Source organism: Acomys minous (genome assembly GCF_964271855.1).
Source record: "Acomys minous genome assembly, chromosome: 6".
Classification (NCBI taxonomy): domain Eukaryota; kingdom Metazoa; phylum Chordata; class Mammalia; order Rodentia; family Muridae; genus Acomys; species Acomys minous.
Genome location: NC_140487.1, coordinates 72,100,001 through 72,122,678, shown reverse-complemented (window position 1 = coordinate 72,122,678; position 22,678 = coordinate 72,100,001). Strand labels below are relative to the sequence as shown.

The 22,678-nt window shown below is 42.9% G+C and overlaps 1 protein-coding gene across 8 annotated transcripts in view; it reads right to left on the bottom strand.

The window, feature by feature from the left end:
- Positions 1-7,540, bottom strand: part of CNOT4 (CCR4-NOT transcription complex subunit 4) — a 108,172-nt gene extending 100,632 nt beyond the window's left edge. For 4 of the 8 annotated variants that reach the window (XM_084788100.1, XM_084788103.1, XM_084788101.1 and 1 more), the window contains exon 1: positions 7,284-7,539. The gene's annotated coding sequence lies outside the window, so the exon portion shown is untranslated. Of the gene's footprint in view, positions 1-7,283 lie in introns of all 8 variants that reach the window. The other 4 variants (XM_084788104.1, XM_084788106.1, XM_084788102.1 and 1 more) reach the window with 3 other exon arrangements.
- Positions 7,541-22,678: the final 15,138 nt, after the last annotated feature.

The following is a 22,678-nucleotide window of genomic DNA, read 5'->3' as shown; positions in this document are numbered from 1 at the left end:
CCCTACAACGTAAAGACAACACACTCGAACTTATACATTATATACATCATCTGACTACTGCCCTGGACGGCGCTCGGTATACTACTCTAAAGCATTCTTGTCAAGATAAACACAAACTGTCGCTTTCCAGCACGTGGGTCTCAATCTGCACTCAGCCATTTGAAAAGCTGACTGCATGCTCCTGATTAAAATTCAAAGTATTTTATTACGTCAAAAGAGTTCTAGTACAAAAGAAAACAATGTGATGACTAGGATTTGATTCAAAGTGGTCATGGCAAAGAGCAGCAAGAAGAAAGGTAAAAAGAGTGGGGCAGAGATGAACCGATCTTTGTGGCTCAGTGTCAAGCTCCATCACAGTCCACAGCTACATCACAGTCCATAGCTACTTCCTATTTGTTGAAATTTTTTCAGTTTTTTGTTTGTTTGTTTTTGGGTTTTTGTGTGGGTTTTTTGTTTGATTGTTTTTGTTTCTTGGGTTTTTTTTAGGGGGGGTTCAAGACAGGGTTTCTTTGTGTAGCCTTGGCTGTCCTAGACTAACTTTATAGGACGGGCTGGCCTCGAACTCACAGAGATCCGCCTGCCTCTGCCTCCCAAGGGCTGGGATTAAAGCACTTGGGCTTTTATTTTTTATTTTTAAAAAACTACTTGGGCTGGGAAAATAGCTGAGTGATAGAGTTCTTAGCACACATAAGCTCTAAATTCAAATCCCAGCCCCCTGCCCCCGATTTTTAAAAAATGTGATACTGTCTTAACTTCATTTTAAATATACACAAAACATATAATAATACCCTTTTCCAGCCGAGCATGGTGGCACATGTCTATGATCCCAGCATTCTGGGAGACAGCGGCAGGTGGATCTCTGTGAATTCAAGGCCAGCCTGGTCTATAAAGGGAGTCCAGGACAGCCAAGGCTACACAGAAAAACCCTGTCTCAAAAAACCAAATTAATTAATTTTTAGTGCCCTTCTTCAGGTTTGTTTTTGTTTTTTGTTTTTCTGTTGTGGATACCGGTGCATTGAACTGGGTCTGGGACAAACAAAATGTATAGTTTGGTTTTTTTAAAGCAGGGTCTTACTATTAAACCCCAAGTCAGCCTCTAAGTACTGACATTACAGGTCTATAGTACCATGCCTAGCTACAATTACTGGGGTGTGTGTGTGTGTGTGTGTGTGTGTGTGTGTGTGTGCGCGCGCGCGCGCGCGCTTGTGAGTGCATGTGTCTTGAATTCAAGAGCATGGTGCCTCACTCTAGAGCAGACAGGATTACATATCTGTACCACCAGGCCTAGACTGTAATTAAATACACTGACCATAAAAGAAAGGTTTCTAAAAAGATCCAATTTGACAGGGAACTTGCAGCATCTTTATTCTTTTCTGCAAGTTAAGCAAAGTAAACTGGAGGCATATATATCAAAATGTACGAAATCTCCATGAGAAGCAAAGTTAATCTTGTCACCTAAGCAATATTGTCTGTATTACACATTTTTATTCACTCCTGAAATCCACAAAATGGTCTAGACAATTGCTAAAAGTTTTTTTAAACTAAGAAAAGTCATAAGAATAATATGGGAAGCAGAAAAGGTTCTGGTTTTGGTTGTTTTTGTTTGTTTTGTTTTGGACTCTCTTTGTAAACTATGCTGGCATATCCTATGACAGATATCCTACTGTCTCTACCTCCCCGAGTGCTGGGATACAAGCATGCACCACCAAGCCCAGCTCAGAAAAGCTTTGTTAAATGGAGAAAAAGCTGCTACAACCAAGGCTGAATGACCTAAATCAGCCAATGTCAATTCAGTAAATTCACAATCTAAAGACACCTGATACCCTAACAGGAAATGAATTAAACAGATTCTAAATGAGCAGAAAATAACATCTTACTGAGAAACAGAAAAACAAGCTTAAGAATGTCTAGCTACTGGCTCAGACAATGTATCTGTTATTGTTAGGGAATACCCCAACCCGTGGGTAGTCAGGTACAGCTGCCATTCAAACTTAATCCCTGCTTTTCCTGCACCATCATTTGCTAATTCCTTCAGTGATATAACACCTAGTATTTTAAGCAACGTTTTGGGTTGAATTTTGAAGTTTAAGTTTACTGTTGAGTTTTTCCTACCTGAACCTTTGTTTTGTTCTATTTGAGACACTTTGTAGCCCTGGCTGACCTCAAACTCAAAAATCCACCTGCCTCTGCCTCCCAAATGCTGGGACTGAAGGTATGTGCCACTATGCCTGGCATTTATTAATCATTGTTTTTACATACTGGCTTTGCACACATGTGAATTTGATCATTTTAATTTCTAATTCTAGTCCATACCTGCTTAACTTCTTAAGAGATGGGATTTTTAGTGACCATGCCAAACAAAAAGTTTTTGAGCAGATATCTAAAACATATGTTCTGCAAGTAGCAAGGTTTATCTAGTAACAAAACATCATCTACATATCATTTAATCCAAGAAGCTTGAAACAGGAGAATTTTCCTATATGAACAGTTTAATAACAAAGAATCCATCCTCACAAATATACTGAGACAAAAAAGGAAACCATCACAAACCCCCTTACACTTTTGCATATTACTTTAGGCTTTCCTCTTCCAATAAAAGAAATCCATGCTATTAAATGACAACATGATGCAGCTAAGTAGTTTGCTGCATAAGCACAAAGCCTGAAATGTGTTCCTCAGCATAGAAAGACTAAACGAAACTATAAGGGGCCAAAAAATAATGCTGAAATTGTCCATAAGCAACCCTGGGGGGACGACAAAACAAACAAATAAAGAAACTCACCAAACTTAAAAGACCCACAGTGGGAGAGGGTGGCTTACATGGCATTTACCTTACAAGTGTGAGGATCTGAGCTCTGTCTTTACAACTCACTGGGCATGGTGTGCACTTGCAATCCCACCCCTGGCCAGGCAAAGACAAGAACCCTGTGATTTAACGGTCAGTCAATCTAGCCTAATTGGAGAGTTTCAAATCAATGAGGGACTCTGTCCACATTCCTAAAGTTCACACCTGAAGTTGCTCTCTGGCCAGGTCACACACATGAATCTGTATGAACACACAAACGCACACACGCAGAGGCTTTTTTTTTCAATTGTGAAGGAACAGTGTGCCAGAGCCCACTAGATAACTACCATGGGAAAATCTGGCATTCACTACACAATCTTTCAACTAAAGACGTCTACAAAATGAGATTAAAAATCATTTGGAAATAAACTGTGTAAATACCCACAACTTGATCAAAGAAGCAAATTATTTGTGAACTCTCAACTTTAGAGAAACAAAAATACATTAAATCTTTAAGTTACCATGTTTCCTGCAACTTTCTTTTCAAGAATGGGCATTTGTAGACCTTTCTTAATAACTCTGAGGGAACATAAAGTTTATAAAATGTGAGAATGTGTTACAAGTTCTATCTGATACATGCTATTCCAATGGGATGAAAACCATTTACAAGTTCCATTTAGATTAAAAAAAATCCCCTGGGAAATGTATGTAGTACATTCTAGTTATACTGTTTCTAGAACAGCAAAAGCCGCTATAACCTATTTCCCTACTGCTTTTGTTTCAAAACCAACTGAGTTCACTATAACTTCCTTCACAAAAAGTCAAGGCAATACTATAGGTAGTGACAGAACTATTTGAGTTTTCGGCAGACTGAAGCTTTCACAAATTTAACCTACCTCGCAGTCTACAAAAACAATAACATAGTTCAATCAAGAGTTACTTGCAGTCACATTAAAAAAAATAATCTTTAAAATGAAGAGTGCAGCCTCATTTTAAAAGAGGGAATACAGAAGAAGGAAAAGAAACCCTTCTAAAACCAAATTGCTTAAATGAATTGTTTTTCATTCTATTAAAACATAAAATCCTTTTTACAATAACATTCTCCTGAAAGCTACTGTCTAACACGCCAAAGCTCCACGGTCCAGGCTTGTACCACACAAAATAAATAAGTAAAACTCCCCTAACGCTGAGTGCGTCCTTAGGCAATGCCTTGTCTTTTACACAGCACTTAGTTACCCAGTACTAGCTACACAGTAGCTCACACTGTAGTTCCAGCCCAAGGAAGCCGAAGCAGGATGGGCTGCCCTGTGCTCGAAGGCAGCTTATTCTACAGTCAGTTTCAGGATAGCCTGAGCTACAGTGAAGACCTTGTTTCAGAACAACAGAAGCAAGCCATCTCTGGTACCTCCATCTAGAAGGAAGTGGGCCAGTGTCACAAAACAGCTTCATTTTGTATTTTGCTGCTTGACTATATCTCTCATCCTAATCAAATTAAAGATTTATCTATGCACCTTTTGGAAAAATTATATACTAAGCCAACTTTAAGTAATTCATTTTAAAAACCTTATACAATCTATTCATTTGAAGGCTTCAACTATTCAGTTTGGCAAAGAAAAGCATTCAAGTATGAAGCTGCCATGTTGAAAATGCTACAAATAAAAACTACACAAAAATATTTATCAATTTCAGCCTACTTCCTCCTATCAATGTGTCAAAGAACTTTTTACATCTTCTCTACATATCCTAAAGACCCCTACGTAAATTCACTTTTATTTCAAAAGGCTAGAAGCAAGACTTTGATGACCCCAGTAGAGAAGGAGGAAAACTTGCTTAAGATATTAACTGAGCAAATATTTTACAAAAGAAAAAAAGTATTAAAAATTACTCATCCCCTTCTACCAGACAAACAGTCCTCTCTTAGAACGTGCTGCTTACAGTTCAGCCAACCAGGAGTGCCAAGAGTACCCAAACAAGACTGTCCAGAGTGACAAGCTTTCTATCAGCATCTATCTACTCTTTATTTAAGTTAAAGACAAGTTATTGATGAGCTAAATAGGAAGTATTATTTCCTTTTTTAAGTTCAAGGTATAGATAAAGACAAAGTTTGCTATATCAGTTACTTCCAATTCTCAGAAGAATACAGATTTACTCAGCTTTGCCAAACAGGGAGCTCTGGCCAGGCATGGCAAGGCACACTTATCACTAGGATGAAGAGGTAGGCGGATGTCTACAAGTTCAAGGCCAGCCTGATATACCTTGCCAATCAGGGCTACATAAAGATCCTGTCATAGCTGGGCATGGTGGCCCATGCCTGTAGTCCCAGCATTAAGGGAGGCAGAGGCAGATGGATCACTTTGAGCCTGATCTACAAAGCGAATCTAGGAGGACAGCCAAGGCTACACAGAAAAACTCTGTCTCAAAAACAAACAAACAAAAAAGACTCTGCCTAAAAAAGAAAGGAGAGAGAGAGAAAGAGAGAGAGAGAGAGAAACAGAAAGAAGCAAGCTTTACAGCTTTTCTAACCTTAGTTTATATTTTTAAAGACTTCTTTGCAATAACTGAATATAACATCAAATATAAGAATATTCAAGTTTTACAAGGTAAAATATATAAAACTTACACTAACTCAGTAATGTACAGAAGTGACTAGAGGAACTGCATTTGTATTTACACTTAAGCTGTTACTGATTTTGCAGTATGTCCAATAAGAAACATACTGCATCATGAGATTGTTACTGTGAGTTTAAAATATTTTTACATATATATTAAGAATGCAATGTCTTATGTTTAAACTTGACATGTGTGTATCTGACCTACATAATCCTATTTGCTTTTCTGGCAATTCTTTATTTCACTGAGGTGTATTATAGCGAAGGCTCTGACTTCTCATTATGCAAACTGGTACCTTTCAATTCTGCTTTTCCTAAACCATAGAGGCCATAAGCCATCCTTGTTCTTGAGTTTCTAGTTCTTACTGCAAGTAATAAGAGCTAAGTACCCTTGAAAGCATGCATATGCACAGCTTTGTGACTTCTTTTCTCAGTCCCCTTCTTTTCTATGAAAAAAAAAAGGAATTTAAGTTTACCCCCAAATATCTACTTCTCTTTTGCATACATACCCAATGCGTTTTTCCATACAACTTATTCTGATATCTCCTATCCTAGAAATGTTAAAAGAGGGAACTTTCCAGATCGAAAGAGAGAAGGGGGGAAAAAAGTCAGTTTTACACTAGCCAGACAGGAAATCTCCACCCAAATAAGTGTTATCAATTAACATAAACATCAATATAACGGAGCCAATAATCAATATAAAAGGAATGTGTAACCACATATAATCAAAATATCATTTGTATTTGCATGTGGTGTTCAGGGATGAAGTGTGTGTCAGATTCATCTTGTTTGAAATGCTAGGCTAATCTTTATGGGTATAATCAGAGACAACATCAAGTGTCCTGGGGAAAGGCAATTCAGGAGAATGCTGAGTGGCATGGAGAAGGGCAAAAATGAAAAAGAGAGGTAAAACGCCGTGGTCCAAAAGACCCGCATGAGCAACAAATAGCTCACAAAATGCAAAGCATCCCTTTCCTGAGTAGCCTGAAGAAAGATCTTTTCTCTTAACGTTAATAATACCCCACCTCACTTCATTCACTTCCCAACCTCTTTTACTTTTCAAGTAACAACACGGGGCATCTCCTCTTTTCTGGAAGTGTGTGCTCAAAAGAATCTGCATAGGGAAGAGGGAAGGAACGACAATTCTCAAGAAGGATGAGAAACAGGTGGGTTACACGGAGCAACGGGGCAGCAGCAAGATTTAGATACTCACGGGGTGGCTTTAAGATGACAGATGGAGTTAAAGGAGACTGCACGTCGGAATCAGCTCGGGTCTGGCAGACAGACTGGGGGCTGACTGCAAGCACTAGAGGGGGGCAGAGGCTAGATCCTGAGCGGTATTAGTGGAGGGGAGGGGGGCCTCCCCACACACACACAAAAAAAGACAGAATACTCAAGCACCAAGCAGGACGGGTGGGCAATGAGCAGCAGCACCCGTCAGAGTGGAAGTGATAGCTCTGCCTCAGGAGACCGGGGCCAGTAGGAAAGGACGTCAGAGGGGAACGGGGGGCTGGGGAAACAAGAAGGAGCGACTCCTAAGGATACTCTTGCCAGAAAAATGCGGGGGAAAGCTGGCGATTGGAAGCCCTCTTGAGTCCCCAATTGAAGAAATTCTCGAAGGAGAGAGCTGGCGCTCGCCGCCGCGCTGCCTCCAGCCCGGCTGCCTTTTCCTGGTGGTAACTGCTGTGGCGTAGAGGGGAGAGGGAGGAAGAGGAGAAGGAGGAGGAGGAGGAGGAGGAGGAGGCAGCCGGAGGAGGAGGAGGAGGGTGAAGACGAGGCGGGGGGTGGGGAGAAGGGGGGTGCGGCCTGCACAGTCCCAGCGAAGCCTCCGCTCTCTCGTAGCCGGTCAGCCCCGGGTTTCCCCTAAGCCCAGCCCCGCAGACACTCACCCGCCTGCCTTGCCTCGCTTTTCTCTTAGCCGGACTCCACGCGTTGCCGAGTCCTCACAGGAGACCAATGAACGGGAGTCGGCGAAAAAACTCTTCAGAACCGGGCCTGACTGCTTCAGTGAGTCCGACCTTTACGGCTGAGAGAGAGACTCTCAGCTTTCGGTGGGTTCCACAGCTAGACGGGCCACCATCTTACATTAGGGTAAGACTCCTCCGGCCTCCGGTGCGCAGGCGCATGCCGATCCGGCTGGGAGGGGCGGGGGAGGGGCGGGACGAGCGGCAGGCGGCCGAGTGGGAGGTTGCGGCGGACTGGTCCGCTGCACCCTGGGAGTTGTAGTCCTCGGAGAGTAACTGCCCCGGGGCAGGCTGGGAATTGAAGTCATCACTGGAGAAGGCGCTCGGGAGCTCGTACTCACGTGGCTATTGGAGCTCCGGCTTTCTTCTTGTTTTGCTTCCTCCTCTGCCCGCGTGTACGGCTACAGTGTCATGTGGTCGGTGGTTTTCATTAATGTTTGCTGAAATGTGGGAAACCAAAACTCTACGAAACTTAGCTGATCTGAAGGGAGCGAGGGCATCTCTTTTTCTGCCCCTCCTTCCATAGATGGGTATCTGACAGGGGCGTTATGGAAGTGGAATCAGGTTAAGAATTGCAAGAGCGCGGGATTTGATCGAGCGTGGGGATTTCATACTTTTTGGGAAAGTGAGCATTAATTCGTTCCTCGGTCTTTGAGCGTCCTGCCAGCAGCACGCGTAATCTCTTCCTTACGGTAAAATCGCCAGTGAAGAAATAGCTGAATTGTCAGATGCACGTTTCTCCAGAGAACTCGAGTAAGCAGTAGCCTGTGTTGCTGTTTATGTGAACTGCATGCGGACTTCACTGCACACTATTGTTGGCTGCCATCCATCCTGCATAGATGTGTGCGTCAGGTTCTGAAAACAGCACAAATAAACACGCTCCCAAAGGACAGAATGCAACCGCAGCCGGTTTGAGTACTAAGAAATCCTAAATAGCAAAATCAGTCAGTTTATTTGACTTTCCGGGTTGCCTCCCAGAACTCTGGGGGAAGTGGCGCTCCCGGATCCGGCGGTCCTCCTTATGGCCTTATGTTAGTCACCTGTTCGTTCATTCTCAGCTCCTCCTTGATGCCCAGTTCTGTGCCATGTGCTTGGAACACACGACAGAATGCAAAGCACAAATCTGTCCCTATTCTAGTATGTGTCCACGTGCAGGGGTTTGGAGAAGAGAAAGTTTTCAAATCCAGACCTAACATACATAGAACGGGCCAGGCGTGGTGGTGCACGCCTTTAATGCCAGCACTCAAGAGGCAGAAGCAGTTGGATCTCTGAGTTCGAGCCCAGTCTGGTCTAAAAAGCAAGTCCAGCACAGCCAGGGCTACACAAAGAAACTTTGTCTCAAAATATAAAAAATAAAATACAATTTAAAAACAAAGTGGGGGCCAGGCGTGGTGGCGCACGCCTTTAATCCCAGCACTCGAGAGGCAGAGGCAGGCGGATCGCTGTGAGTTCGAGGCCAGCCTGGACTACAAAGTGAGTCCAGGACAGTCAAGGCTACACAGAGAAACCCTGTCTCGAAAAAGCAAAAAAAAAAAAACAACAACAAAGTGGGATGGGACTGTAGGTGTAGCACAAAGGTAGAGCACTTATCTGGCACACTGGAGGCCTAAAAGCAAAAGGCGGAAGAGGAGGATTTAATACAGAAAAGGGAAACGTAATAAAAGAAATTGAACTTTCAAAATCTCAATCTCATAGTGAAAAATCCTCATTTCGATTTAAAAAAAAATTGGGGGCGTGGGGATTTTGTTTGGTTTTTTTGGTTGGTTGGTTGGTTTGGATTTTGGCGTTTTTGGTTTTTCGAGACAGGGTTTCTCTGTGTAGCCCTGGCTTCTCTGTAGTCACTTTTGTAGACCAAGCTGGTCTAGAACTCACGAGATCCACCTGCCTCTGCCTCTCTGAATGCTGGGATTACAGGCATACACCACTGCACCCGGCTTAAAATTATTTTCTACGCTTCCACTTTCACTCAAGTTAGAATCAGTAATTTTAGTGAAGAATTAGTATGTAATAGCTCATACTCAACAGAATGTAAAGTTACAAATCATATAAAATAATTTCCTGAAAAGAAGCTTTAAAAATCATTTTCATTCATCTTCAAGTACTTAAATACCTAAATATTCTATATAGGTGACTTGTATATTTTTAAAAATCTGATCATATGTGTATAATATTGCAATTCCATACTGGATGAGCAAGATATTAAAATAAGTAAGTTTTTTTTTTTAAAGATAATGTCTCCTTATATAATGCAGACTGGGCTTGAACTTGTCATTCTCCTATGTCAGCCTCCTGAATACTTGAGTTGCAGGCATGTGCTACCATGCCCAGCCAAGGTTTTCCATTTTTGAAGACTAAAGTCAATAAGAACTGTTCACAGTAAGGACATTTCTTATGAATCACTTGCCTGTGTATGTCTTCCTTGGAAGAAGAGATGCAGAGTTGGTTGTTGTAGCTCGCATCTTTAACCCCCTAAACTCAGGAAGCATAGGCAGATGGTCTCTGTGAGTTCTGTGAGTTCAAGACCAACCTGGTCTTGCAGCAAGTTCTAAACCAGGCAAAATCACATAATGAGTGAGACCTTGTCTCAAAAATAATTACCAAAGGGGCTGGAGGGATGGCTCAGAGGTTAAGAGCAAGGTCTGTTCTTCCAGAGGTCCTGAGTTCAATTCCCAGGCAACCACATGGTGGCTCACAACCATCTATAATGGCATCTGGTGCCCTCTTCTGGCATGCAGATGGAACATTGTGTACATAATAAATAAATCTTAAAAAGTAAAAAGCCAGGTGGTGGTGGCTCACATCTTTAATCCTAGCTCTTGGAAGACAGAGACAGGCAGATCTCTGAGTTCATGGCCAGCATGGTCTACAGAGTAAGTTCCAGGATACACAGAGAAATACAACTCTGTCTGGAAAACAAACAAAAATTACAAAAAGGGGGCCAGATGTGGCTTCCTTTGGTGTAGAAGAGAGAGGAAAGGAGTTAATGGGGGATAAAAATGACCTAAATGTATTTTACACAGGTATGAAATTGCCCTAAAAAAGAATAATTTTTATAAAATGAAAGAATTACACGTTTGTGCATAGTAGTTTGAGACCTTATCTCAAAGGAAAAAGTTAAAGCCTAGGACCAGTAAAGAAGCTGCCTGTCGCAGGAAGAGTTCAATCTTCAGAGCTAAAAACAAAAACAAAGAAACAAACAAACAAAAAATTTACAAGGTAATACATAGTAAAATTATACATTTCTATAAACATAATTGATCTGAAAATATAATGAATTCATCATTTGCTACCACATAGAACAAAATCCTCGTATATGAGAACCCTATAAATGCTGACATGGGTGTATGCTTGCCCATCTCTGGTGGACAACACCCATCTGTCCTTGCAGTGTTAGTCTCCTAATGTGTTCAGTGTTTGTTAGAACTAAAAACACAAACACATTTGTGTTCTTGAGTAAAAGTAGTTAGACCTTAGCTAACTAGATATAAATTGTATTCAGAGAATCATAAACAGGTATTTCACCTGTGGTGGGTCATTTAAAAGCCGGGAGAGGGGCTGGAGAGATAGCTCAGAGGTTAAGAGCACGGTCTGTTCTTCCAAAGGTCCTAAGTTCAATTGCCAGCAACCACATGATGGCTCACAACTATCTATAATGAGATCTGGTGCCCTCTTCTGGCGCGTGGACAGACATGCAGACAGAATACAAATAATAAATAAATAAATCTTAAGAAAAGAAAAGAAAAGCCATGAGAGACATCAAGTTATGAGGAACAGTTCCCCCATTTTTTTTCAGGAAGGGTAGCATACCAGGTTCTTGTACAATGAGGGCTAGCATTGCTTCCTGGAGTGTCCAACAGTGGGAAGCAATGTCCCTTTTGTTGTTTTGTTTTTGGAGACAGGGTTTTTCTGGGTAGCCCTGGCTGTCTTGCAACTCCCTCTGTAGACCAGACTGGACTCGAACTCAGAGATTTGCCTGCCTCAGCCTGCCAAGTGCTAGGATTAAAGATGTGCACCACCAGTGCCAGGGACAATATCACTTCTACACTGAGATCCCTTCACTGATGGAGATTAACAGAAAGTGAGAGTTCAGCTACTAGCTAGTGTCACTACTCTTTCCGGCCATTTCCTTTACTACACTAACAACCAAATTTTACATGTGTGTAACATAATTTCATGTACATGTATCTATGTAACAACTTTGTTGTTTTTCTTTCTTTCTTTTTTTTTTTTCTTTTCTTTTTTGAAACAGGGTTTCTCTGTGTAGCCTTGGCTGTCCTGGACTTGCATTGTAGATGAGGCTGGCCTGGAACTCACAGAGATCTGCCTGCCTCTGCATCCCAAGTACTGGGATTAAAGGTGTGTACCACCAAGCCCTGCTATGTAACAATTACTTAAAATGCAGGGATGTTTCTCTCTTTTTGTTTGGTTTATCAAGACAGGATTTCTCTGTATAGCCTTGGCTGTCCTAGAACTTGATTTGTAGACCAGACTGGCCTCTAATTCCAGCAGCCTCTGCCTTCCAAGGGTGCCAGCACACCCAGCTCAGGAATACTTATTTTTCACTTACTTTTACTGTATTACTTTTACCTATATGTACCTGTGTAGTTCTGTGTGTGAGTATATGCGCGTGATTGGCACTGCCTGAGGAGGCCTGAGCTGGCAGATGACTCTGGAGCTGGAATGATGATTGGCTGTGATCAGCCCAATGTAAGTACTGGGAATCGAACTCTGGTCCTCTGAAAGAATGGTATGTGCCCTGAACTACTGACATTTCAACCTCAGGAATAGCTTTCTTTCTTTCTTTCTTTCTTTCTTTCTCTCTCTCTCTCTCTCTCTCTCTCTCTCTCTCTCTCTCTCTCTCTCTTTTCTTTTGGTTTTTAGAGACAGGGTTTCTTTGTGTAGTCCTGGCTGTCATGAAACTCAATCTGTAGACTAGGCTGGCCTCAAACTCATGGAGATCCACCTTCCTCTGCCTCCCCAAGTTCTGGGATTAAAAGGGTGAGCCATCACCACCCAGCTAGGAAGAGGTCTCTATAAAATCACAGAAAACAACATCACAGGATTCATACACATTAAATATGTAATGTGTAGTTAGTTACTCGAGGGGATTGTGATTGGAAGGGAGAGAGTGGGAGACATAACTTTCTTCATAAGCGGCTGCATTGATTTATGGTTATGTACATGAATCAGTTTTGTATATTTTTCAAAAATAGATCACCCTGGCGTGTTGAGAATAGATTAGAGAGAGACAAGAATGAAATTGGAACAACTAATTAAGAGGATGTTTCAGTCATCCAGATGGTTACTCTGATAGTGGGGGCAGCAAAGACAGAAAAAAGGTAATAAATCTAAGATATTTTTTGAGATTGAAATAACAGGGGAAAAAAAAAGGAAATCACAGAACTGGGTGATAAAGCGGAAATGAAGGCGTTCCCACGAGTCAGATTTTTCTGCGGCAAATGGCCTTGTAGGTGGGGGCTCCTTTGCTTGAAGAAGAACAGCATAAGGAAGAGGAAGGAGAAGAAACAGCACGTATGGAATATAGGAGGCCAAGTGCTGGGGAAATCGGCAGGGCTTCAGAAGAATAGTGACTGCCCACTTGAACCTGTTAAACTTGGTTTGTTTTTTTTTTTTATTTAGTCTGTATGTGTGAGCACGTGTGCACATACATGTTTGTAAGTGGTGGTGTGCACTTTTGTAAATTACTCATATATGGACATTGTAAATAAATCAAAATTTCCAGTCATATTCTTGGGATATAGTTTCAGATGTGAACCTTCCTACAGCAAAGACCTGCTTGCTCTAGATTTGGACAGTGCTCAATGGTGGTGGTCACTCAGCATTTTCAGGCCACTGAATTTCATCCCCAGTACTGATGGAAAAATGAGATTGCATTGATATTAATAAATAGTAATGTCACGTTATTTGCGGATCTTTATTTTCCTCAAACCCTACTAACTGTGGGTTTTATTGTCATTCGTCCTAATCATTTAGTGAGTATTTGAGTATTGAGTGTTGGATATAGATGTCAGCATGCAAAGTTATCTTACGATCTGAAAGCAAAGAGAGAGAAAGATGCCAAAAAAAAAAAACCTAGAAAAATTATTTGCTTTTTGTCAAAGTATTAGGAAGGAAAAAGAATAAAGTGTAGGTTCAAAGCTCTTGGGCTGGGTTATGCTAAGCAGGAGAGCTTCTCTAAAGAGATGACCTAATCTGAGATTTAAAGCATTAGAGACTCTGATCCCATTAAAAAAAAAATGACCCACACCAAGATCTTAATGCAGGGAGATCCTGCCCATGTTTCCGGCGTGGAAAGTCAACCAATCAAGGTGGTGCAGAGTCAAACAGGGAGGAAGTCAGAAAAGACTCAGGCTGGATGAAGTTTAGACTTATTTCCAAGGGCGTAGGGGACAACTGAACAATAAAGTAGAGGAGTGACATGGCTGCGTTTATCTCTTACCAAAATACTGCTGTGTTTGCTGAGAGAGGGCTGAGAAGGCAGAGGCCGAGACAGGCAGGTGGATCTTTGTGAATTCAAGGCCAACGTGGTCTATACAGAATGCCAGGACGACATAGTGAGACTTTGTCTTTAAAAATAAAAAAGTTCATGTGGGGCACACACACACACACACACACACACACACACACACACACACACACACACACGGAGGATGGATCTGAAATGGTTGGAAGCTGTGGAAGTAGAGAGCCTACTTAGGAAGCTATCGCCGGAAGTGCAGCATGGCGCCTCGGTGTGCTTTAACCAGGCCAGGAGGACTAGGACCTGGGAACCAGAGACGGGACGCATTTGTTTTATGCACAAAATTTGGGTCACCACCAAAAAGATATCAGTAGTCACGGTAAATGGTGTAGTGGGGAAACATGTTCTTGATTGTGTGTCTGAGTGTGCACACACACGTGTGGGTGGTGAGATCGGAGTGGAACTGGACTCCCTTCTTCTCCCATGGCTTCAAGTGATCAAAGCCCGGTCATCAAGCTTGGGCTGCAAGCACTTTTGCCGGTTAAGCCATCTCACCTACCCTGAAAAACATGTTCTTAATAGTTAATGGGATTGGAGAGATGGCCCCACTGATTGAAAGCACGTGCTGCTCTTGCGGAGGACCTGGGTTTGTTTCCCAGCACCAGTACTGTTCTTAACTGCAGTTCCAGGGAACTCAACACCCACTGCTGACCTTTGCAGGCACCAGTTATGTGTGTGACGCACATACGAGTAGGAAACACACACACATACACACACACCAAGAAAAAAATGAGGTTTTTTGTTTTTGTTTTTTTTTAATTTGTTAACTGGAGTGTGGTGGTGGAGGCCTTAATGAGTTTGAGGCCAGCCTAGTCTACACAGGGGGAGTTCCAAGCCAGCCAGAGCTACACAGTGAGATCCTGTCTGAAAGTAAATACTATTTTATTTGTGTGTGTGCGTGTGTATGTGTGTGTGTGTGTGTGTGTGTGTGTGTGTGTGTGTGTGTGTCTGCGTGCTCATCGATGCAAGAAGAAGATGTCAGATTCCCTGGAGCTAGAGTTTTAGGCAGTTGTGAGTGACCTCACCTGGACACTGGTCCTTTGCTAGAGCATTAAGCCCTGAATCCAATTGCCAGCTCCATAGAAGGAGCCTGATGGGCCGGCACTCGGGAGATGGAGGCAGCATCATCAGAAGCTCAAGACTGACGTGAGCTACACAGGGAGCTCAAGGCCAGGCTGGACCACATAAGACCCCCATTACAAATAAGCAAACAAGTAGGCCAAACGTACAAAATGTTGACTTTTTAAAACACACGCTCCAATCTTTAATTTGCAAAATGCTGCCTCACTTCCTCCCCCAACCCCAGCCCTTTCCCAATAAAGTTTTATCAAAACAAATAACTGCATTCAAGCTACAGCTTGCTAATTTAGTTTTTTAAAGTCATTCATTTTAAAGGAAACTCAAACTACATATTAATAAATATCCTACAACTAAGCAGTTCGACTCCCATATGTAAGTGTGTGTGTGTGTGAGCGTGTGTGTGTGAATGTGTGTAAATGTGCATGTGTCTAGCGTCTATGAATTTTACACAGGGGTGCCAGGAACCTTAATGACAAAGCAGTGGGAATGGCCCAAATGTTAATCAATAGCATAATGGATGAGTAAATTATAGTAGTTTAATATGGTGTAATACTAAAGGGAAAACAGTATGTTACAGCCTCACAGTCAAGAGTGAATTTGAACCTGGCCATGGTACTGTACATCTATAATCCCAGCATTTGGAAGACAGGGGCTCAGCGTTGTCCTAAACTACACAGTCAATCCAAAGTCAGCCTGACTTCCATGACACTCTGTATCAAAAGAGAGAGAGTTGGGGGGGGGGTAGAGAGGGAGGAAAAGAAAGAAAGAAATAGCCAGTTGTGCTGGCACACGCCTTTAATCCCAACACTTGGGAGGAACAGGCAGGCAGATCTCTGTCAGAGTTTTAGTGTGGCCTGGTCTACATAGTGAGTTCCAAGACAGCCAGAACTATAGAGTGAGAGCTCTCTTGAATTAAAAAAGAAGAAGAGACTGGAGAGATGGATCAGAGGTTAAGAGCACTGGCTGTTCTTCCGGTGGTCCTGAGTTCAGTTCCCATAGTGGCTCACAACCCTTTATAGCTATAACTGTAGTCCTGTAGAATCCAATGCCCTCTTCTTTTGTGCAGACATAGATGCAGATAGAACCCACACACACATAAAATACATAAATAAACCTTTTTTAAAAAGTAAAAACAGACAGGCCTGGTGGTGCACGCCTTTAATGCCGGAACTTTGGAGGCAGGGGCATTTGGAAGACAGGGAAGACAGGCTGATCGATGTGAGTTTGAGGACAGCCTGGACTACAAAGTGAGGTCAGGACAGTCTAGGCTACACAGAGAAACCTTTCTAGAAGAAGGAGGAGGAGGAGGAGGAGGAGGAGGAGGAGGAGGAGGAGGAGGAGGAGGAGGAGGAGGAAGACCAAATCAATTAAAAATAATTTCAATTATAAAATATAAAACAGAAGAAGAAAGTCACAGGGCTTTGCTTCTCTCCCTTCCCCTCTCTCTCTCTCTCTCTCTCTCTCTCTCTCTCTCTCTCCTTTCTTTCCTTTTTTGCTTCACTAAGACAGGGTTTTTCTGTGTAGCTTTGGCTATCCTGGACTCACTTTGTACACCAGGCTGTCCTCAAACTCACAGAGATCTGCCTGCCTCTGTCTCCCTGAGTGCTGGGATTACAGGTGTGCATTACCACTGCTAGGCTGGCTTTATTTTATTTTATTATTGCATCATGAAAACAATGATAATATTCTGGGGTGCATTCATGAAAAATTTGGATTAGTATGCCTGTATTTTGTTTTGAAAGATAACAAGCTCTGAGTAATCTTGTCAACTTCTTTTCTTCAAAGACTTCCTTTAAGCTGGGCCTGGTGGCCCGCATCTTTAATTCTAGCACTCTGGGAAATAGAGGCAGGCGGATCTCTGTGAGTTCGAGCCCAGCCTGGCCTATAGAATGAGTTCTAGGACAGCCAGGGCTACACAGTGAAGTCTTATCCTGGGACAGGGCGTGGGAGGGATTTTTAAAAATATACTTGTGTCTGGGGGAGAGGTATGTGCACATGAGTGTAGATGACCCAAAGGCTAGAGGTTTGGGATTCCCCTGGAGCTGTGGTTGCAGGCATTGTGAGCTGCTGCCCCATGTGGGTGCTAGGGACCAAACTCATCATCCACCAGCCATGTGCCAGCCCCTTGCCAGCTACTTTTTACCAGACATTCAAGAAATGCATAACCCTTCTCTTACTCAACTCCTCTCTTCACTATGGAGATTATTGCAGCAAAATTTACCGCACTATTCAATATCTAGTGGAGGGCCCCCCCAAGGTAAAAAGACATTTTAAAAATGAGTTACGGAGCCGGGCGTGGTGGCGCACGCCTTTAGACCCAGCACTCAGGAGGCAGAGGCAGGTGGATCACTGTGAGTTCGAGGCCAGCCTGGTCTACAAAGTGAGTCCAGGACAGCCAAGGCTACACAGAGAGACCTTGTCTCGAAAAATAAAAAAAAAAAATGAGTTATGGATGCAGGGATCGCACGCCTGTAATCCCAGCACTCGGGAGGCAGAGGCAGGTGGATCACTGTGAGTTCAAGGCCAGCCTGTTCTACAAAGTGAGTCTAGGACAGCCAGGGCTACACAGAGAAACCCTGTCTCAAAAAACAAAAACAAAAGAAAAGGAAAAAAACAGAGAGAAACAGGAAGAGAGGGAGGAGAAAATCTTACATATAGATACAAATAATATACAAAGTTTCAATTTGCAGTAGGTGGTAATTAACACAGAGCCCCACAACTGTCTAACATGCAAAGAATAAGAGACTGCAGAATGTGCAGCCCTAAATGAAACATCTACATGGCACCCCCTTTCCCCCAGCTTCTTGACAGCCTACTTGTGTGTAACAAACTATCCAAGTCTGTGAGTTGGCTTACAACAACAGTCGCTTATTCTCTGCCATGCAACTATTGGTCTTTGGGACCAGGAATCAGTGGATCTAAGCTGGGTCCATCTGGGTGGGTGTGCTTCAAGCTGCTGGAACCACCCTGGGAGGAATGGACATACACGTTTAGCATGTACGTCTGTGCACCTCTTGTGAACAGGTCCTCTGGAAGAACAGCCAGTGTTCCTAAGCACTGAGCTGTCCGGCTGGTGAGCCCTGTGACTTGGAGAGCTGGACTGGAGCAACAGTGAGGTCAAGACTTGTCCAAATCTGAAAATCTCATCTTGAGACCAGCAGGAGTAGAGACTGCTCCCTCCCTGGTCAGGGCCTGCATGACCCAGTACAGGTAGTCATGTAGCCGGGTGGCCAGGTTTCAGCTTAAAACTTCATTTCCTTATAAGGACATGCCCAGCTAGCGCCTGGAATTCCTCTTCATTGGCCCCAGCCAATGATGTCCACTCTCCCCCAAAACCCCTATCCACCTCCCCAACGTTTAAATTGCTATTTATTATTTTTGTTTTGTTTTTCGAGACAGGGTCTCTCTGTGTAGCCTTGGCTGTTCTAGACTCACTTTGTAGACCAGGCTGGCCTCGAACTCACAGCGATCCGCTTGCCTCTGCCTCCCAAGTGCTGGGATTAAAGGTGTGCGCCACCACCACCCGGCTAAATTGCTATTTATTAACGGAGCTGTTTTGTTGAAACCTTCTTGGAGAAGGCTGTTTCTCCTAGACTCACCGCTGACCAAAATCCTGCTAACCCGCCCGCCCGGCTAAGCTTCATTCCTTTCAGACTGACCTATGTGCAATGGGTCCTGGAGGATACCCTGAGGGCAGAAACAGAGCTGGGCCATCACTTTAACCATCTCTACAACCCCAGGAATGCGGATATTCCAAGGGGACAGACCGTGCTCTGCTTCCTTTTAATTACCAGACTATTGAAATAATGGGCCTTAAAAAATTGGAATTTTCCCAGGAGTCTCATACTGAGAGAAAGAAAAGGATGGGTCCCTAGTGTCAGACAGAGAGGGAAGCTTGTTTCCTGGGAAAAGATTTCACATCATGCCAACACCTTCTAAGACGAATTTACAAGTTAATCTGGAATAAAAATAACGGTGATAGGCAGGACCACAGCTTGACTGGGACTGCTTAGTTATTTATTTTCATTTGTCTTCTATTTAAACCTAAATCTCACGTTAGGACCTGGAAGATGGACTCGACCTCTTTGTTGCTCCCTATGCAGCCACAGTGAATACATCTTTTTCTGCTTTTCACTATTCTGTGTTATTTTGGTTTGTTGGTTTGCTTTGGTGTCATTTGTTGTTGTTGTTGCTGCTGCTGCTGTTGCTGTTGTTGTAGTTGTTTTGTGTTTTGAGGCAGGGTCTCTCTATTATGTAGCTCTGGTTGTCCTGGAACTCACTCTATCTAGATCAGACTGGCCTGGAACACCCAGAGCTCTACCTGCCTGCCACCACCCTACCAGGCCCGCCACTGTGGTTTGATTGGCCCACTGCTCTGTTTTTTAATGGGTGTGTTGAGGAAGGTTGTCCAAACCCAGGTTGTTAGGGTTGGCTGGCTGGACCCAGCCTGGGCTTGGCCATCCGGCGTGTCTTTGTACATGGAAACTTCTGAAGGCAGAAAGAAGCACAGGAGGACGAGCCCAGATGTGCAAGCACATGCCAAGCCTATCCTTGAATGCCATTTAGCAACAATTCAATAACCAAAGAATGTTCCACGGACAAACTCAGCATCAGAATTGCTGTGAAGTAGAGTTTTCACGTGGAAGCCGGACGAGTGATGATTTGCTGAAGAATTATGTGTCACAATAATGAGGAAAAAAAGACTAAATATCAAGGACCATACACATTTGTCCCCATCTACTCCACTTCTCTTTGTTGGGGGGCTCAATAAAGATATTTTTTAATCCTTTCATGACAGACAACTAAAGGGAAGTTGGATGAATACCAGAAGCATTTACTGAAAATTATAAAAGACAAAAATCCAGTGAGGAGGCTTTGAGCTGAAGAATGGAGTTTAAAGAGGTGACGTGAATCCTTTTCTCTCCACGGGGCGTTTTATCTCTCATAAAAGCCTTCAGAGAGACAGCCTGCCTTTGGCCAAAGGTGAAGGGTCCTGACTGCCAAAGACAAAGAATGCCCTTCTTATTGTACGTGCTAAAAGATCACAGCTTTTGTTGTGGGGTCATTTGCTAATCCAAGGCAAATAGCTGAAAAATAGAGTGGCTACAAAGACACCTGGGCCTAAGGGAACAGACACTGACTTAACACATGATGGAGCTGGAGACTTTCTGACCTTCCCTGGGAAATTGAAATGTGCCACTTTTGAAAGTAGGAGGAGAGATTCAGTTCCAGGGGTCAACTAGACAATCCTAACACCATCTAACTGACAGACAGTGTCTTAGTAACTTTTATTTTTTTCAAGACAAGTGTCTCTGTGTATCCCTGGCTGTCCTGGAACTCGCTATGTAGATAGAGCAGGATAGCCTCAAACTCTGAGACCCACCTTCCTCTGCCTCTGAGGGCTGGGATTTAGGATGTGCACCACCACACCCAGCTTCCCGGTAACTTCTATTGCTGTGATAAGACACGATGAGCAAGGCAACTTACAAAAGAAAGATTTTACTTGGGGCTTACAGTTTCAGAGAGGGTTAGAGTCTGTGACCATCATGGTGGCAAGCAAGGCAGTAGGCGGGCATGAAGCTGGAGCAGTAGCTGAAAGCTTCCATCTTGATCTAGAAGCATAAGGCATAGAGAGCTAACTGGGAATAGCACATCTTTTGAGACCTCCAAGGCCACCCCCAGTGACACATCTCCAACATAGCTATACCTCCTAGATACCTGAGCCTGTACGGACTATTCTTGTTCAGACCACCACAGGTGGAAACACAAATTTTCTGGAGGAATCTTATTACCTAGCTGTTAAATTATACTCAAGTACATTTTAAGATGAACTGTTCTAGAAATAATAAATGGTGGAAACATGAAATTAAGACCCAAGGGAAAAACAACAAAACAGAGATATACTAGAAAACATTAAAAACTTAGACACGATTATCAGAGACAGAATGCAAAGCAATTACATGTCCTTTTTCATATAGGAAAAAAAAAAGTTCACTGGGCGGTGGTGGCACATGTCTTTAATCCCAGCACTAGGGAGGCAGGGGCAGGTAAATCTCTGTGTGTTCAAGGACAGCCTGATATACAAAGAGCATCTAGGACAGCCAGGGCTGTTACACAGAGAAAACCTGTCTCAAAAAAACAACAACAAAAAAACAAAACAAAACAACAACAACAAACAACCCAAAAAAGTTCACCCTTGAACATCTGTTCAAGAAATCAGAACTTTTTTTTTTTTTTTTTGGAGACAGTATCTCATGACATAGACCATGCTGGTCTTGAACTTATGTAGATCTACCTGTGTCTACCTCCCAAGTACTACGTACTGGGTTCAAAAGCATGTATCATAATGCCTGGCCAGAAACTATTAAAAGTGATGTCACCACAAATAAATAAGCAAGCAAGTACTATTTTAAATGATATCGCATCGGACAGGAAAGATAAGTAGGCAGTTAAGGGAACTTATGGCTCTTGGAGAGGATGGTTGCTTCATTTCTAGCATCTATGTCAAGTGGCTTACAGCCAGTACCAGAGGATCCAGCTCTGTCTTCTGGCCTCTGTGGGTACCCACATGCATGGGTGCATATACACACAGAGACATATCAGACATAAATAAAATAAAACATTTTAAACATAACATCACGGTGATGAAGAACATCCAACTGGAATGTTTTTTAAGATTTAGTTATCTATTTTATTCATGTGTGTGTGTCTGACCTACATCAGTTTATGTTCAGGAACCCACAGAGGCCAGCAGATGGCACTGGAGCCCCCCAGAACTGGAGTTACAGACAGTCGAGAACCTCCCTGTGGGTGCTGAGAACTGAACCCCAGTCCTATGTGAGAGCAGGAAGCATTCTTATCTGTTGGGCCACCTTCCCAACCATGACTGGAAATTTAAAGATTGATATAGTCACCGAAAATAAGAATTTAGCATATGGGTTGTATAGATTGGGCATTGCTGAAAGAAATTATTGAGCTAGACAGTAGAAGATTGGTCTACACTGAGACTCATAGAAACAAAATGAAGTAAAACACAAAACGGGACAAGAGATACACGGAATTCAGTGACATGGTCTAATATAGTTAGTGTAACCGAAGGAGCAGGGACAGAGTGGGATCAAGGCAGTATTTGGATACTATGGTTGGGAACATCGCAAAACTAATGAAAGACCTTGATTGTTACTCATTCAAGATGACTGACAGGCTTTCCCCCAAAGGTAGAAGAGAACTAAAGATGTCATATGTGTTTATTCTGCAGCCCGGGCTGAAAGGGCAGAAGTAGGTGCTATCACAGCTTATATTGAGTCCATCGTTTTAATCTAACATGATGGTCAATCACTGCCTTTGAGAATCAGGCTGTTTAATCACACTTAGTACACTGTTCACTGGGCTCCAATCTACCCTAGTAATAGTCTCTTTGCTTCTCTCCCTCTTTCCTTCTGCCCCCCACCACCCTGCACCGCCCCCCCTTGATACTCTTTTCTCACTTTGTTTTATATTGAAGAGATTTTTATTATATTTCATCCCCAGAACTGGCTTGTTAGAGTTATACCTCCTTTAATTTGGTAAGTGCCCTAGGGTTTATATGGTTAACATATTTTTAATATATTGTGTTCTACCTTTAATATTGTACTACTTCACTGCATTATAAGAATTTGGGAGGTGGGGGCGGCTGGAGAAATGGCTCAGCGTTTAAGAG